Below are 15,104 nucleotides of genomic sequence, written 5' to 3'. Positions count from 1 at the left end.
TGACAACTTGTTTTCCTCCTGAAGTGCAACAGTCTTTCTCTTGCTCCTGCTTTTCCAACATTTTGCGGCTGCATTTTCCAAAGATGGCAAATTGCATTGCGGAGTCATTATGGTACAAAATGTGTTGCCACTTATAGAGATCGTTGTGGAAGGCCGTCCATGCCAGCAGATGGCAGTTTAAGCCACAGGGTTTGCCTTTACCCTACTTATCTAGGCGTTGTATGCAGTCATGGTGAGACGTCAGTGAATGCTTCTTATAGTCCCATTCCAAACACCCACAAGTGTTTGCACCACCAGCCAGTGGAAGTATGTGATTCAGGCTTTAATGATGAGTGGTTATAGTTTCCACCTCTGCTTATACTAAAAGCTCCAAAGCATAAAGTACTTCATATTAAACCACAGAATATAGATCCATACTTTCATACAACATTTAAATTGTAATCAGGGGGATTTTTTTTTAAATTGGCTGGTTTACAGCTTGTGTAAAATTTAATATTACTACTGACAAAGTGTGCTGAAGAGTGAAATTTATAGTGATAATACAACATAATGCTGTATCCTGAGGTGATTTATAGAAGCTTTTTGAGAACTGAATAAAGTAGTTATCAGCAACGGTGGAAGAGAAATGTGCAGAGCTGGTGGAAATTGTTCAGCGGTGCTACAATGTGATGCCAGAATGAATATGAATAGCTGATAAAGGTCATTGTAGTTTAGTGAAGCCTTGACAAAGACTGAACAAAATGTGCAACCACTTCACAGTTGTGTTTCCACTTTTTCTCTTCCTTCTTTTCTTCTGGGAAGGGTGATAGCTCTCAGCAAGGGAAGCTCTGCTTTCACTTGAATGAAAAAGCTATGTTCTTCTGAATTAACAAGGTTATTTTTAAACAAAAAATTAAACAGAAATTATTAAAAAAAAAGTTTTTTTTTCTGAATGAAAGTGATTTAAAAAAAGAAACAAACAAACATATGTATGAGATAAGTGTTCTTTGTGGCTGCATCAGTAACAAGACTACTTCTAAACAATAATCTTTTGTTTCCCCCAGAGAGGCTGCAACATGCCCCGCTTGTTGAGTTTAATTCGGTTTACTTTGCTTTGGCTTTGAGACATTGCAAGACACTCTTATCTCTAGGTCATGTGGATGGTACTGTTATTAGTTTGTTGGCTTTGTGCAGGCACCTGAGAAGTTGAGGTTGTCCCCCACTATGATGCACAAAAACCTTAGTTTACCTACAAAATAAAACGCATGCACATAACAGTGCAATCAGCTTTCAAGCCATCTGCTGGGGCAGCATCATCAGAACCAGAGGCCTAAAGTACAGACAATAAGCTATTTCTGTGTTTGGGGATATCTCTGGAGTCACTGGAGATGATTGTCCAGAAAGACATGCTGCGCAAGCTGCTGAAAATACTGGAAGATTGCTGATCTACACAGCGCAGTGAAGGAACAACAATGTGTGTTCAGTAAGAGACTTCTTCACTTCCAGTGCAAGACAGAAAGGTACCAGAGATACCTTCTTCTTATCATTATAATTAATTATTAGGGTTTTTAAGAAAGAAATGAAGAAAAAGAAAGAATAAATAAAGTATTGTTTGGCAAAAAGATGTCTCCAATCCAATATTACTAATGTTTGCAGTACAGCACAGGAATAAATCACAAGACATTTTCACTTCTTGCATGTGAGAGAAGTGTTGAGTTTCTTCTTCTTGCTCTTTTGTTTTTGGTAAAATTATACTATTTATTTTAAAAGAAAACAAATAGATTTTAATGTATTTGTAAAGTTGTTTTGTTACTTCAGAAAATAAACCCTTTTTGTTCCATTACTTACATTTATTTGTGATCTTGATGACAAAAAAAGACCACAAAAAGTATTAGGGGAATAGGAAATATCTTTTGTGAAATTATCTAAAAAATATTATACATTAATGCAAAAATATTTTGTTAATTAATTATTAATTAATTAATTGATTTATTAATTAATTAATTATAAATAATTACTTATTATTTATTGTTAATTAATTATTTATTAATTATTTATTAATTTGTTAATTAATTATCAACATAATTCTGATGAACAAATAAAAAAAATTAGGAGAAAATTTATTTCATTAAGAAAAATCAAATGTTAAATATTTTTTGTAAGGTAATCTCATTAAAATATTTTTATTTATTTATTTATTTATGTATTGATTCACAAATCATTTATAACAAAATGTATTATTATTTATTTTTAGTCGATTGATTATTATTTTTCTTGCTGTATACCTTCTCGTCTCTCAGCAGATCAGTTCGTGGCTGGGATTTTTATGGTTTGGTGTAACGCCTTCAAAAAAAAAAAAAAAAATCAAATTCCAAAACAAAAGCTTAACAACATGTTTTTTACACAAAAGTAAAAAAAAAAAAAAAAAGTTAACTTGATACCAGCCAATTTTTGTTTACTGCAGAAAAACAATAATTCATAGTGAGTTGAAAAAAAGTGAAGAATTCACAAAAAGAGCAGCCTGTTTCGTGATTGAAGCCAAAATGTTGTTTAGTTGTGAAAATCCCAGACCGGAAGTTAATATTTAGCTAACTATATCATGATTCGTGACTTTATTCAAGAAAGACAACTTTTAACATTTCACGTCAAGCTGTTAGTTTGCATCTTTAGGGAGGGAAGTGTAGTTAAATGAGCCTGCATAACTTTAAATCAGGAACTTCCGGTCTAAAAGAGAAGTTTAAGAAAGGACAGCAAACACGTCCCGTGCAGACAGTCCTCGTGCAGACTCCTCCCAGTGAGTTGTCCTGGGAAACACTAACAACTAAGAAAGTCAGCGAGTCCTGTTCTTCAACCAGAGGACCTATGAGAAGGAGAACTACTCTGCCGGCCATTTACTTCACTTTTAAATTAATCTCGTTCAGAATAAATATAAAAACGGGACATTTTGACCCAGCTCCAAACACACTTTAGGAGGATTATTATGCGTTCAAAAGCTCCTGCCTTTTCACACTGAGCTTCAGCTGCTTGAGGTAAGAGGAGCATTTTCCACGCCTGTTTTGTGCTTTTTCTGTTTTCTTTAACTTTTTCCCTCAAGCAATACAACCTGAATATAGCCTTGTGTTGCTGTGCAATACATTACTGAGGAATTTACATTGAGATAAACAGTGAAACGCTGCTTGGCGCTGGGGTTTAACTTGTTGCTCGGTGGCCATGACATCCCCGCTTGGATCCTGCTCTGCTGGGCCTGTGTCGCTCCTTCTCACGTTTCTGTGAACTCACAGCTAGCTAGGAAGTCCAAGCACCCCTTCAAAATGTAAAATGATACTGTATAAAAGAGGGGAAGAACCATGCTTGCATCTCTTGCAACTTTCTTGTTTGCACTTAATGTTGAGCTGTTTTAAATAATCTCTAAGTGAGTTTGAAAGTAGTTATAAATGAGATTATTGAGAAAAAAAAATGTTCTAATAATATAAAAATCAGTTGTATATAACAAGTCATTCAAGGAAAACTAATACTGTTCTGTGAGATTAATCGGTCATAAACATCCATAACGTGACATGAAGTTACTTTTTACAACTGCAATGGTGCCCAGCCTCAACAGTTTACATAAGAATAATTACAATGACTTTGATCCAATAACACCTCCATTAAACACTCTGAAATGATTATAGTCACTGATGAGAAGCAGATACACAACTCAGATCCCCTTGTGACTGTTTTTTAAAGGAGCTCCAGCTGCAACAGTTAATATCGCCTCATGCTTTATTATTCATGCTTGTAAGAAGGTCTGCAGACTTGGAAGGGAAAACAGTACCCTGCTAATTCATTGACACCCACTTGACCTCATCCACTTAAACACGTTCAAAGGACCAGGCGCATTAACATGGCCGCCCTTTGGCTTCCCTTAGGTTTGCTCTGAAGTTTGCATTACAAACCTCATCTCCTGCACATCTATAGTTATCTGGGCTTAGTCCCCTCTCTGCCAGAACTTGAGTTCAAACCACAGCTGTGAGACTGATCTGTGGTCTGCACACACTGAGTCAGCCAAATACTTTAAGGAGGATTAGAAACTGTGTTACACGTTTCTGTTGTCTACTAAGATGATCTCCTTTCTCATCAGCAACACCACAGTGATAAGTGATTCTCTGTTATTTAAATACCAGTATTAGAGCCCATGCTGATAATATTTGATCCTATTGTGTTTCACTCAGTTTTAAGACAAAACAAGCAGTGCATCTCTGAGCATTTAGGCCATGCATTCATTGGGAAATATGACACTATGAAAGGAGGAAATTGATCTGTTTTGACTATCCTGAAACGTCTTACATAGAGGGTGTGTCGGTTTTGCAGTATCACTTCATCTATTCTCATAGCTACGGTTTAATGTCCGTGTTAAAGAGAAATTTGTCTAAGATTACAAGATAACTGTTCCAGGCTGGTGCCTATAGGTCACAAACACATAGGAGAGATGTGCCTTGGTCTTTGGCACTTTGGTCGTCAGCTGTACAGGCATTTTTTTTTTTTTCTTTTACAATGACACCGCCAACTTAAAGACAGCCCAATAAATTTAGGGAATTCAGGGACCACCAGCCTCTCAGCTTGTGAGCTTCAGCATGCCACATATAGATCCCACTTTTGGCCAGTGAATGCATGCTCTTGTGTCATTGATTTATTTAAAACCAACATATCAAGACCACTCCACTTAAAAGCTCCAAAGGCTTTTGTGTGGCTGAAAACAAAGTTTAGTTTAGAAATATTGTAAGCTTTAATATTAAGCTTTGAAATTTTCAACTCATTCTTTTTAAATTGAGAAACAAGGGTCTCCTGTTAATTCAGCTGATGCTATTAACCATCGCAACAGAATGTGAGCACATTTGGTCAGACTGCTGTCAAGTTGTTTGGCACTCCAAAGACCGGTAGATAACTATCAGCAATTATATTTCTGTTCACAATCCTGATGAATCAGGAAGGTTTTTGTCTGTTTACATCAGATAAAAGCTTATTACTCTGCTCTTTGTGTCTCTTGTGGCAAAATGCTGGCTCACTGGTGAGGCCTACCAAGACAGAAATATGTATTTAGCTCCAGTACAAGAGACAAATGAAAGAGGAGTCAGACTGGCTTTTTTGAGGACTGTAAATTTCCATGAGGATTCTGCTGGCTCCAAGCTGAACCCAGCCAATTTTTCATCTTCACAAACCCCCTAATTTAATGATGATGGAGGATACACACATTGTCGGCCTTGTAATTACACAGTATTTACTATAGAATAGAAGCATTAGAGCAAATCTTATAGGTACTAGTTCATCAAGTAGGGAAGTTGCACTGCATTATGGATTGGTTTTGGTATGCTTGGGAGAATGACTGCTGAATTCCCTGCTGATATTCACACTTAAGCCTTGACTTAGTTTTTGTTAAGATGGGAGTCGCTGGAAACCACTCAACACGCTACACAGCAGCTGGTCTTGTTGTTGCAAAGCATTAGCTATCACCACAGCTTCTTCAGACCTTTTGCTCTGGGGTTGAGTTTCTTTGCGCCAGGAAACATCAAGGACACCTTATTGTTTTTTTGTTTATACTTTAATTTCTTTTTTTTTTTTTTTATTTCTCACATGGCCATACAAAAGGTAAAATAGGACTACAGTACAAAAACAAAACCATACAGAGCACCATGCTTGAAAAGGAGCAGGAAAAAGAAAATTTCTTGTAATATCTGCCCCTTTTTTTTAATTGTTAACTTGCTTTTGCCATGTCCTTGATGGTTCCTTCCTTGACATTTAAATGATACGTTAAAAACCCTCTGGTTTCAGGGATTGCTGTAAAAGTTTTAAAATTCTGTCACATACTATAACCTATGCAATTGTATTCGAAGAAACAAATAATTTATATTGTTTAATGGCTAAATCACATAAGTTTTTACAAAGGTTTTTTTTTATTGTGTGACAACACAGACTCAATAGCAGGGCTATTGTTTTTAAGTGCAACTTTACATGAAAGTTTTAGTTTTGGTATCTAAGTGATGTTTATTGTGTAGGACTGATTATTTTATATTTTTTTATTTGTGGACAAAAATATTGAAAGCTCAGGTGTGTGTGCCACTTATGATAAATATATAGGGTGCGGTGGAAAGAGAATAAGCCACTCTTTTAGTTCCAAGGTTGTAAATAACAGAACATACTAAAAAAAAAAAAGTCTTTACTGGGTCAAACTCATCACATATTGAACTGTGACATCATTTATCTAACATATGAGTACACACTTGTTGTTTCACTTGATTAATTGAGAATCAACAAGTGTGAAATCTTTAAAGAAAAGCAGAAGCTCAGACTTTTAGAGAGTTTACTTGTTTGGAGTGTTTGCGTTGGTGTTAATGCAGTGTCAAGGAGGAAAGACATCAGCAATGATCTTAGAGGAGAAATACTTGCTGGCTGTTAATCTGGGAATGGTTTAGAGGCCACTTCTAAATAACTTGTAGTCCATCACTCCACAGTAGAAAAGTTGTATTTACAAGTGGAAAACCTCAAAGACAGCTGCCAGTCATCCCAGAAATAAATGTCCCAGCATGTTTATCCCAAGTTCAGAGTGTGCAGGGCTGAGGGAAGTTGTAACAAGTCTTAAAGCTACGTCTAGCTAGCATGTTAATGTTGAAAAAGAAAAACTTAACAAGTGTGGCCTTTTTGAAAGGTTTGTTTCTGTTTTCTGAAGACAGCATGGCAGCAACTGAACAAACCAAAAAGACCTGGGATGTGGTTGTTTGGATGGATGAGACCCAAGCAGGTATACTGATGCAAAGAGTCATGTAAAGACCAAACACCGAACACCAGCACAAACACCTCATATGAACTGTCAAGCATGGTGGTGGAGGGGTGATGATTTAGTTTGGGTTGCAAACTTTCAGCCCAATGAATGATTTGACAATAAACCGTTAATACCAAAATATTCCAGTCAAATGCAAGTCTGTATGTCAGCTTCAACAGAACAATGATCCACAACAAAAAGGAAATCTAAACCCCAATGACTAAAGGTATCAAGGTATTACAATAACCTAGTACAGGAGAAATGAAACACTGTGGTGTGACCTACAAGCCTCAGCAAAGAGGAAATATAAAGTCAAGAAATTCTTCCACAACAATGTGACAGACAAAATCGTACAGATAGAGAATACTTCAAGTTACTGCATGTTGAAAGATGCCACATGTTGTTTATCTGTTCATCTCAGGTTGTATTTATCTAGAGGATGTACTTCCTTTACATGATTGTACTACTTGCGCTGGAGGTGTTATCCTTGTCACTTCCGGTTCTCTAAATCCGTCGGCTAACCTGTTAACATGTTGTCAAATTGGCCGGCACCTGTATTTGAGATTGTTTGTTAGACAATAAACAGGAAGGAATAATAAAGCGAATGCGTGAACAAAAGCTGACTCAGTGTATACAGCGCAGAAACACAAAAGGTGGCATGGAAACACAACAACTACACAAAAGGGGTTCATCTGAATTATTTTAAAGCTATATTTAGAATATTTTCATACCTCTATTTGTCATCAGGCAGTCTTTTTCTTCTCACCTTAGCAACCAGACTACATGCTAAACAAATGTCAGGAGTTTAACAGTGAAAGTAAGTTACTGGCTTTTTCACTGACACACCTTCTAACGTTGGCTAATTGAGTATCCATCTTGCATCCTAGCTCTGTTCTGAGCTCTCCAGCCAGTCAAAGTCAGCCTGATGTTTGCTCTTGTTTAAGCTCTTACCTGGTTGCTTTCTGCTTTCTCTTTTTCATTCAATTTCCAAAAATATCTTTTTGTGTTTGATTGATAAATCAGCTGTGACACACATTCAAAATGTTGATATCCAGTTGCTAGTGTGTGACATGGTGGTGTAAAGCAAAATGCTACAGTAACATGTGTCCCCTTGCTATCAAAACAGGTCAGGAACACTTATTCTTTTGGATCTGAAAGTTGCATACTGCTCCGGGAAAATAAAAAGTGCAGTTTCTCGGCTACTGAATACTGCTGGGCAACGACAGCTCCAGGAATGTACACAGTAAATGTCCCTGTGCAAAACTAGTCAGAAACTCTTATTTTACAGATCTGAAAGTTACATGATGCGACTTTAATACACAGCGTTTAAGTTAAAACTCACAGTAATGCTAACAAGCTTAAAGGGTAAACAGAGGCAGAGTAACATCTCTGGTATTTGTGAAGTAAAAAATAAGTATTTTTGTCAGTGTAGTCTGGAAGCTGTAAGATTAACAACAGCCGTAGCTTGTCTATAACAGTTGCTTGGCAGCAAAAATCTGTAGGTAATATAGTAAAGATAATATTTTGATAGGATATCCTAAAATATTGTAAAAACAACAAAAAACGGTAAAATGTGCTTTTAGCAAATGTTTGTTCTCTTATTGATGTTCTGATCAATTAGATTGAGGTTTTTTTTTTTGTTTTTTTGTTTTTTTTTTAGCACTTTTACATCTCCTTAAGTAATGATTTGATATTTCAGTGGTTTGAATTGGGGTTGTTCATCTTCTTTAGCTCTGTAACAGAGTAGACATATGAATATTAGAATCATTAGAAAATGTTGCAGGTTTGTCTGACAAAACGTAGGAAGGATAAATAAGAAGACGGCGACACACACTATCCAAACTACATGCTGTTTGGAGCAGACACCTGACCTGTGGCCTGTAAGCTCCACCTCTCCTCGCTGACATCAGGGCTTTGATCAGCGTCCTGTCTGTGTTAGCACAAAGCCATATTTAGCTCAGTGTAATCAGTGTGGCGAGAGCTTGCATGCCTACCGAGGATACCTGCCTACTATAAACACACCTGCTCACCGATAGACTTAAAATGAGTTTAATGTGCACCTGAGGGAGCCTGCACACAGCCGGTGTCATCAAACAGACTGTGGGTAAGGTTTCATGTGTGGTTTGGTTAAATGTTTTCAAAGTTGCTCCATAGTTTGAGGTGATGGAGTTAAAATGGTGGCAGAGTTGCACGTCTTAGATTGTGGATTGTGATGTCCACTTTGTTATTAACGAAAGTCGTGTATTTTATTTGGTTTTTTTTTTTCCCCTCATGCTATTTCCTGAGGCAAGGCCTGATTGTCACGCACCTCCACCTTGCTGATAACATGGCATTATATTGTTGTAATTGCTCTGTCCTTATGGGAAGTAATATGTTTTATCTCTGCAAACACACCTCTTTTAGAGACATCTATTTTTTATCTTTCATAAACATGTGAATTATTCCCCCCTTTTTGCACATAAAACTGAATGTTATCGTAAAAGATATGTGATGGAATATGCATACCCTACTTTTTCCAATTCTTTTCAGTAACATAAAGGGATACCTACTTTTAGACCAACAACGTCTAAATGATGAAAATTAGCTTCATCATTTACATTATCTTTTATTTTGAATCCCCTACACTTTTTCAGATTTGTCAAAGAAAAGTTCTGCTTCCTCAACTTTATCTTTGCTATTAATTTTAGTCAAATTCCTCATTCTGAAGCTGTGATTGGTTTTGCTCAATAAATGCATTGAAAAAGGAGAATAATTTGTACCTGGAAGAAAGTGATACTGACTTTTGTTCACATGTAAATAGCTCAATCCAGCAATACAAAGTCCAGTATTTCCCATAATTTGGTAGGAGGTGGATTAGTTACTGAAAACCCAGTTCCACACACAAACTCTGGTTTTAGTGTCAGGTTTCTCTGAGGCTTGGTCATTTTTCAACCAACCGTAAACGAACAGAGAGTAGGTTGACAACAATGTGTCACTCAGTTGTTTTGGAACTCACTGGAATGACAGAAGAGAGGTCGAGAGTTTATCAGAGGGTAAATACTCATAAACACATGCATATTTGTGGGTAATTTAGAGTTTTTGATTGACCGCACTTCCTTCTGCTTAATTTCACAATGTAGTCACAGTAGTAGTACTTATGACAAATAAAGGTTTGTGAGTAACCATACTTTTATCAGTCTTCATGCTTCATTGTTTACTTTGGTTTGTTATCAACACCCACGCTTTGTGATGCGGTTATCTAAGAATACACATCAGCCATACTTGTTGGGAGGGTGATAATAATCTGATCAGACCCGCTGTGAAGGCTGGGTTAGTGTTCTTTTGACTAAACCTCTTACCTCCCAAACCAAACTAAGAAACACTTTCCCTGTCAAACTTTCCTTTTTCTTTTTAAATTATACCTCATCTCATTTTATGTCCTCTCAGTGTTAGTTTGCTGCGTGACACACCATGGGTGAGTGATTAGGTACAGTAATTTGACTGTGAGATGTCATATTTTCACAATTTTAAGACATTTTGTCTCCTTAAATTCTATCCAGTGAAAACCCACTTCATGTTAGGAATCAGGACCCTGTCTGAGACTGAGCTGTGTATTTGAAGTGCAGATTAATTCAAGGAATATGTTGTACTGAGCTTTCAGGAACTTCGGGACAGCCTTGAAAGGTCCTTTTTTTTCCCTTTATGACATCTGACTCGGGAGTGATTCATCCCCTAATGTTCCACTATTCCTTTAAAGGTTTTGTGGTGTGGAAACGGAGGAGGAGGAGGGGGTGGCATCAAATCTGGGGCAGAGAGTTAATCAAGGCCCAGGCCCTGATTACAGGCTGGCCCCCAGTGTGCCTCAGAATAAGATAATGCTATCTGGGCCCACAGGTATTTGGTTTCAGTGGAGAGGGTAATAACACTGAGGAGACCTTTCATCCCCAGGCCTTGTGTTGTCAGCCAGCGTTTGTGTGCAGTCTCTGCACAGAGGCAGCTTTTGTGTTTAAGGGTGAGGTCGCATCACCATGATGGTCTCATATCTGTCCATAGAGACAAAAGGAAGGTTTGATTAAATCAAAATAGCCGTGACTATCTAAATGGTAGTCAGCACGCTGTGTCTGAGTTACTGTGGTGGTGTTGTTGAGGAGGTGACGTAGCTCTGACTAATTTAGCTGTGCCTCAGAGGAGAGGAGCTGATAGTGAACCGTAACAAGATTCAGACGGGGGTTCAACACAAAGCAGGCGCACTTTGCACTCTAGCTCTGCCTCATTTTTTCCCTCTCCACTTTCTGTGCATGTTGCATGGACGTCATGTTGAGGAGATTAGGCCAAGTTGTCCACTGCCAGAAGAGTGAGTGAGAGGTTAAACAAGTGGTTTAGTTAAACATCAAACCTTGTTGAGCTACACTTTCTGTGTGGCACTTTTGATGGGTTTGTGATTGCAGATTTTATATTTTAGCTCTGGAAACCAACAGCGGGCCTAAATGTAGCCGTGCATTCTTCACGAGTGATGTGATCGTCTAGAGCTTTACAAGTCTTGTGTGATGACTCAGACAGTGTCAGGAATGAAACCTCTATTTGGAAAGACATGGCATACCACAGGCGGGATTTGTGTCTCCCTGGTTTTATTCGTAGTTTAGTTTAGTTTATTTAGGATCCCCATTAGCTGTGGCAAGCTACAGCTATTCTTCCTGGGGTCCGGCGCAATTATAACATCTAAAACAAAAACTTGTAAACGTTAAACAGGACATCAGCACTTCTGTTCAGTCATGGAATACAAGCTATTTACATAGTCAAATCCATCTCTCTACATCCATTTTTACATAATAAATGCATGCATGTCATGTCCATTCATGTTATATCCAGTACTTTACCATAATACATTGTATCATATAAACAGTTTACTGTAATACACACCTTATTCATGCACAAACTTGCTTGCTCATAATTGAAATCAACATATATATTTGACTGTCTATAATACAAATCTTCTAGTACACCTCTATCCACATTATCAGTTTACTCTGTTACTTACATTTGTATTTATTATACTTTTATCACCAAACCCTTATAATTATGATTTATATAGATGCCTATACTTTTGACAAATAGTCTTTTGATAATATTTTGAATTTTTTTTTTTTTTTAGATCAGTGGTTAATTTAATGTTTTACAAGAATGATATAATTGCTGAATTTCTATTGAAGTCCATCTTGAGCTTCAACTCATCTGTATTTCACAAACAGGAGAAAAGAGTAATCTAATAACCGGATGATTAACGGTTCCAGCCCGTTTTTAAGTTTTTAAACCAAACTTCACTTTTTCCAAAACAGCACTGAGTGATTCATATGTCTGATTACTTGTCTTTGTTTTCTAAAGTTAGCGAAGCTTTGATTCTGACACTTTCATAAAAGTGTAAACAAAAAGTTAGTATTGGGAGTGGGAAGATGGTGGGTGGGGCTCGTTTCTTTCATTAACTTTGATTTTTGTTTCATTATAGACAGTAGCAACCCAACATATTTTGTATTTTGTCTCCAATGCTTTATTTATAAACATAACACTTCCTGCCCACTTTTTTAGCATAACCATCTTTAGCTTTAATTACAGCAAGTATCTGCTTTGTCATCCTTCCCATAAGCTTATGAACATTTAGAAAATCTTTTCTGTCCAGGGCTTAATCATTATTTGATCAAACCGGGTCCTTTGCATATTAAAGTATTCAGCTGTCCTTATTGTTTTCGTACTGGTGACTTTGCTAAACCGAGACTTGACCAACCGAGGCAATCCCAGATCATTATACTGAACACATCACAAAGACATGGCTGCAAAAGAAGAGGGTAGTGTTATTGGACTGGTCTGCCTACTGTTCAGACCTCGCCCTATGTGTGAGAATGTGTGAAGAATTTGACAAGGAAAATGCATTAACAAACCTGGTATTGTTATACATGTTAAGATGTGTATGCAAGAAGAATGGGTCAAAATAAGACCAGAAAGTTTTCATCACTTGGTTTCCTGAGACTAGAATTTTCTTGTGAGGAAGATGGGCAACATTACAAATTGGTAAAACTTCTCCAACCTCTTTTTTAAATGTGTTGCAAGCCTGAAATACAAAAATATCACACTTTTGCTTCATGCAGGTCAATCATAATATAAAGTATCAAAGCTGTAAGCCAAGCATGACCATTAACTGTTCATTTCTTTGACATACATAGGAGACTTGGGAAATGGACAAAGAGAATAAAGGACTCCAGGTTGGGTTTTTCTTGTTAAGTCAATATTAGAGGGGGGTAACACCTGCACAGGTGAAACTCAATGTGTGTTCACTCTCTTAACAGAGGCCGAGCTCTGGCCTGTGTTGTCATCAATGAGGCCTGGTGTTGGATGACACTTCAGGTCTATTTTGGTTTTCCGTCTCTTTTTAAATCTCTCCTCCATGTCCTTAATGGCAGCTCTCTATGCACAGCCAAATACAAAAAGCTTCATGCGGAAGCAGCCGCAGGGAGCTGCTGTCCCCATAACAGGGATACACATTGACATTCCTCAAGTTAATTAATGGCCACTGGGAGGTTTCTGACCTAGAAAGACTGCAGAATGAAGCTTTGAGGCTATTAAACACTTACGTGAAGTTTTACATTGCTTGTTGTGATCATCAAGCTCAAATGATGTGACCCATTTTATTGAAGTCAACCAAATTCTGTATGCTGCTGTCTTCAAATAAATGTGTGCGCATGCATTACATATATTTATTTATTTGTTACCAAGCAAAGGTTTTATGCACAGGGAACCGTTTAGACTTTGGACCTAAGCTTCACACACTTTGTTTCTATCTAAATAGCATTTTTTTTCCAATAGATTATTGTCCTTTTTTTCCCTCCCTTTATTTAAAATGCTCTGTTTATCAGTGATATGCTGCTCCAGGTCTGGTTATCATCTGAGCTGTTTCAAAAATGGCTATTGCTTCCTGACATATTGTCAGCAATTCTTAATCACACTCTTAAACAATGATGAAACATGATATATTCAAATTACACCCCAAACCAAACATGAAGACACTTAATTTAACTAAATGTTGTACATTTGGATTATATGTGAAACCATAATGTTTTTATTTCCAGAAGCGACTTGCTGTTGACATTGTCAGTCATTTCCTAAAAACCGCCTGAACTTTAAGAAAACATTTACGAAATTTTATGTCATAAAGCTTCAGCCTTGTATTGTGGAACTCAGACTCCACTGGAAGCCGCGGAGGGAGTGAAAGAAAAGATTTTATTGATGGCATCATACACATCTACACTGATGTCTAATATGCTCACATTTTATTGAACTTAACTGGTTTTACTGTAATTTGGGAGAATTTTTAAAATTGACCTTCTTAAGACAATTCCATGCCACAGCTCAGTTAAACTAATCATATGGATATGACGTCAGGATGATACTACTGAGGCGGATTGCAGGATGTTGGGCATCATGTAGTGTGGATGTAATTCTTAACTGCTGTTTTGTTTTCTTGGTTTGATTTGTTTTCTTACATTAGATTTACAAACATGATGTGTTCAAAGCCATGCTAGTTCAATAACGTGGCTTTCAGATCATTTCTTTAGCGTATATTTAGCTGACTGATGTGTGTCTTTCCAAAGAGAATTGTCATATTGTTTGTGGCAGTTGCCTGTTCAGCCCTGTAAAAGCAAAGATGCCTTTACACAAGCAACATCTGTGTAAGAAGAATGCCAAATATTGACTGATAAAGAATTGTTGTGTGAATGTAAGGAATCCTCTTCTGATTATGAGAGGTTGTAGGAGACAGTCCGATTAAGGACTTGTGAAGCTAATCACACTCCTCCTCCCATTCATGCTGCAGTCACATGGCTCTTATGGCTTATTTTGATAGCCAAGGGACCTGCGGAAGCCATAATGGTTCCATTCGTATCCTGACTTGGCATATCACCTCTCCAGATCCAGCAGTAAGGGGCTTTTGTAGCTTGATGTATTGATCAATTTATGCTAGATGTGCACTTCAACGTGGCTGATGCCTTGTGTCTTTGTGGCCTTCTTGCTTCAGAGGAAGGAAATTCTCTCATAGTGGGATTTCAAAGACAGTTTGTTTTTTTGGCCATAATGGAGACTCTTAAGAAGCTTGGCTGAAAGCTGGCTGCACCCAGTGTTTCAGATGGTGTTAATGGGTTGTGTAATCTCCATAAACAGGTGTTGGGTGGCCATAGGCTGAGCTTAGGGGATATTATTTCTAAAGGTTCTTCTGTTACCAAAGAAAGACTGGTTGAAATTGTTTTTTTATTTTTTAAACCTTTTAATCTCATTACTTGGATTTATACCAGATTTTTATTTAGAA

General features: G+C 37.3%; 1 protein-coding gene across 4 annotated transcripts in view; it reads left to right on the top strand.

The window, feature by feature from the left end:
• Positions 1 to 2,807: 2,807 nt before the first annotated feature.
• akap13 (A-kinase anchoring protein 13) overlaps positions 2,808 to 15,104 on the top strand; it is a 119,459-nt gene continuing 107,162 nt past the window's right edge. For all 4 annotated transcript variants that reach the window (XM_079240865.1, XM_079240864.1, XM_079240863.1 and 1 more), the window contains exon 1: positions 2,808 to 3,008. The gene's annotated coding sequence lies outside the window, so the exon portion shown is untranslated. The remainder of the gene's footprint in view (positions 3,009 to 15,104) is intronic.

The sequence above is a fragment of the Telmatherina bonti genome (assembly GCF_933228915.1).
Source record: "Telmatherina bonti genome assembly, chromosome: 1".
NCBI classification, from domain to species: Eukaryota; Metazoa; Chordata; class Actinopteri; order Atheriniformes; family Telmatherinidae; genus Telmatherina; species Telmatherina bonti.
The sequence above is the reverse complement of the archived record's forward strand: the minus strand, read 5'-3'. Positions and strand labels throughout refer to the sequence as shown.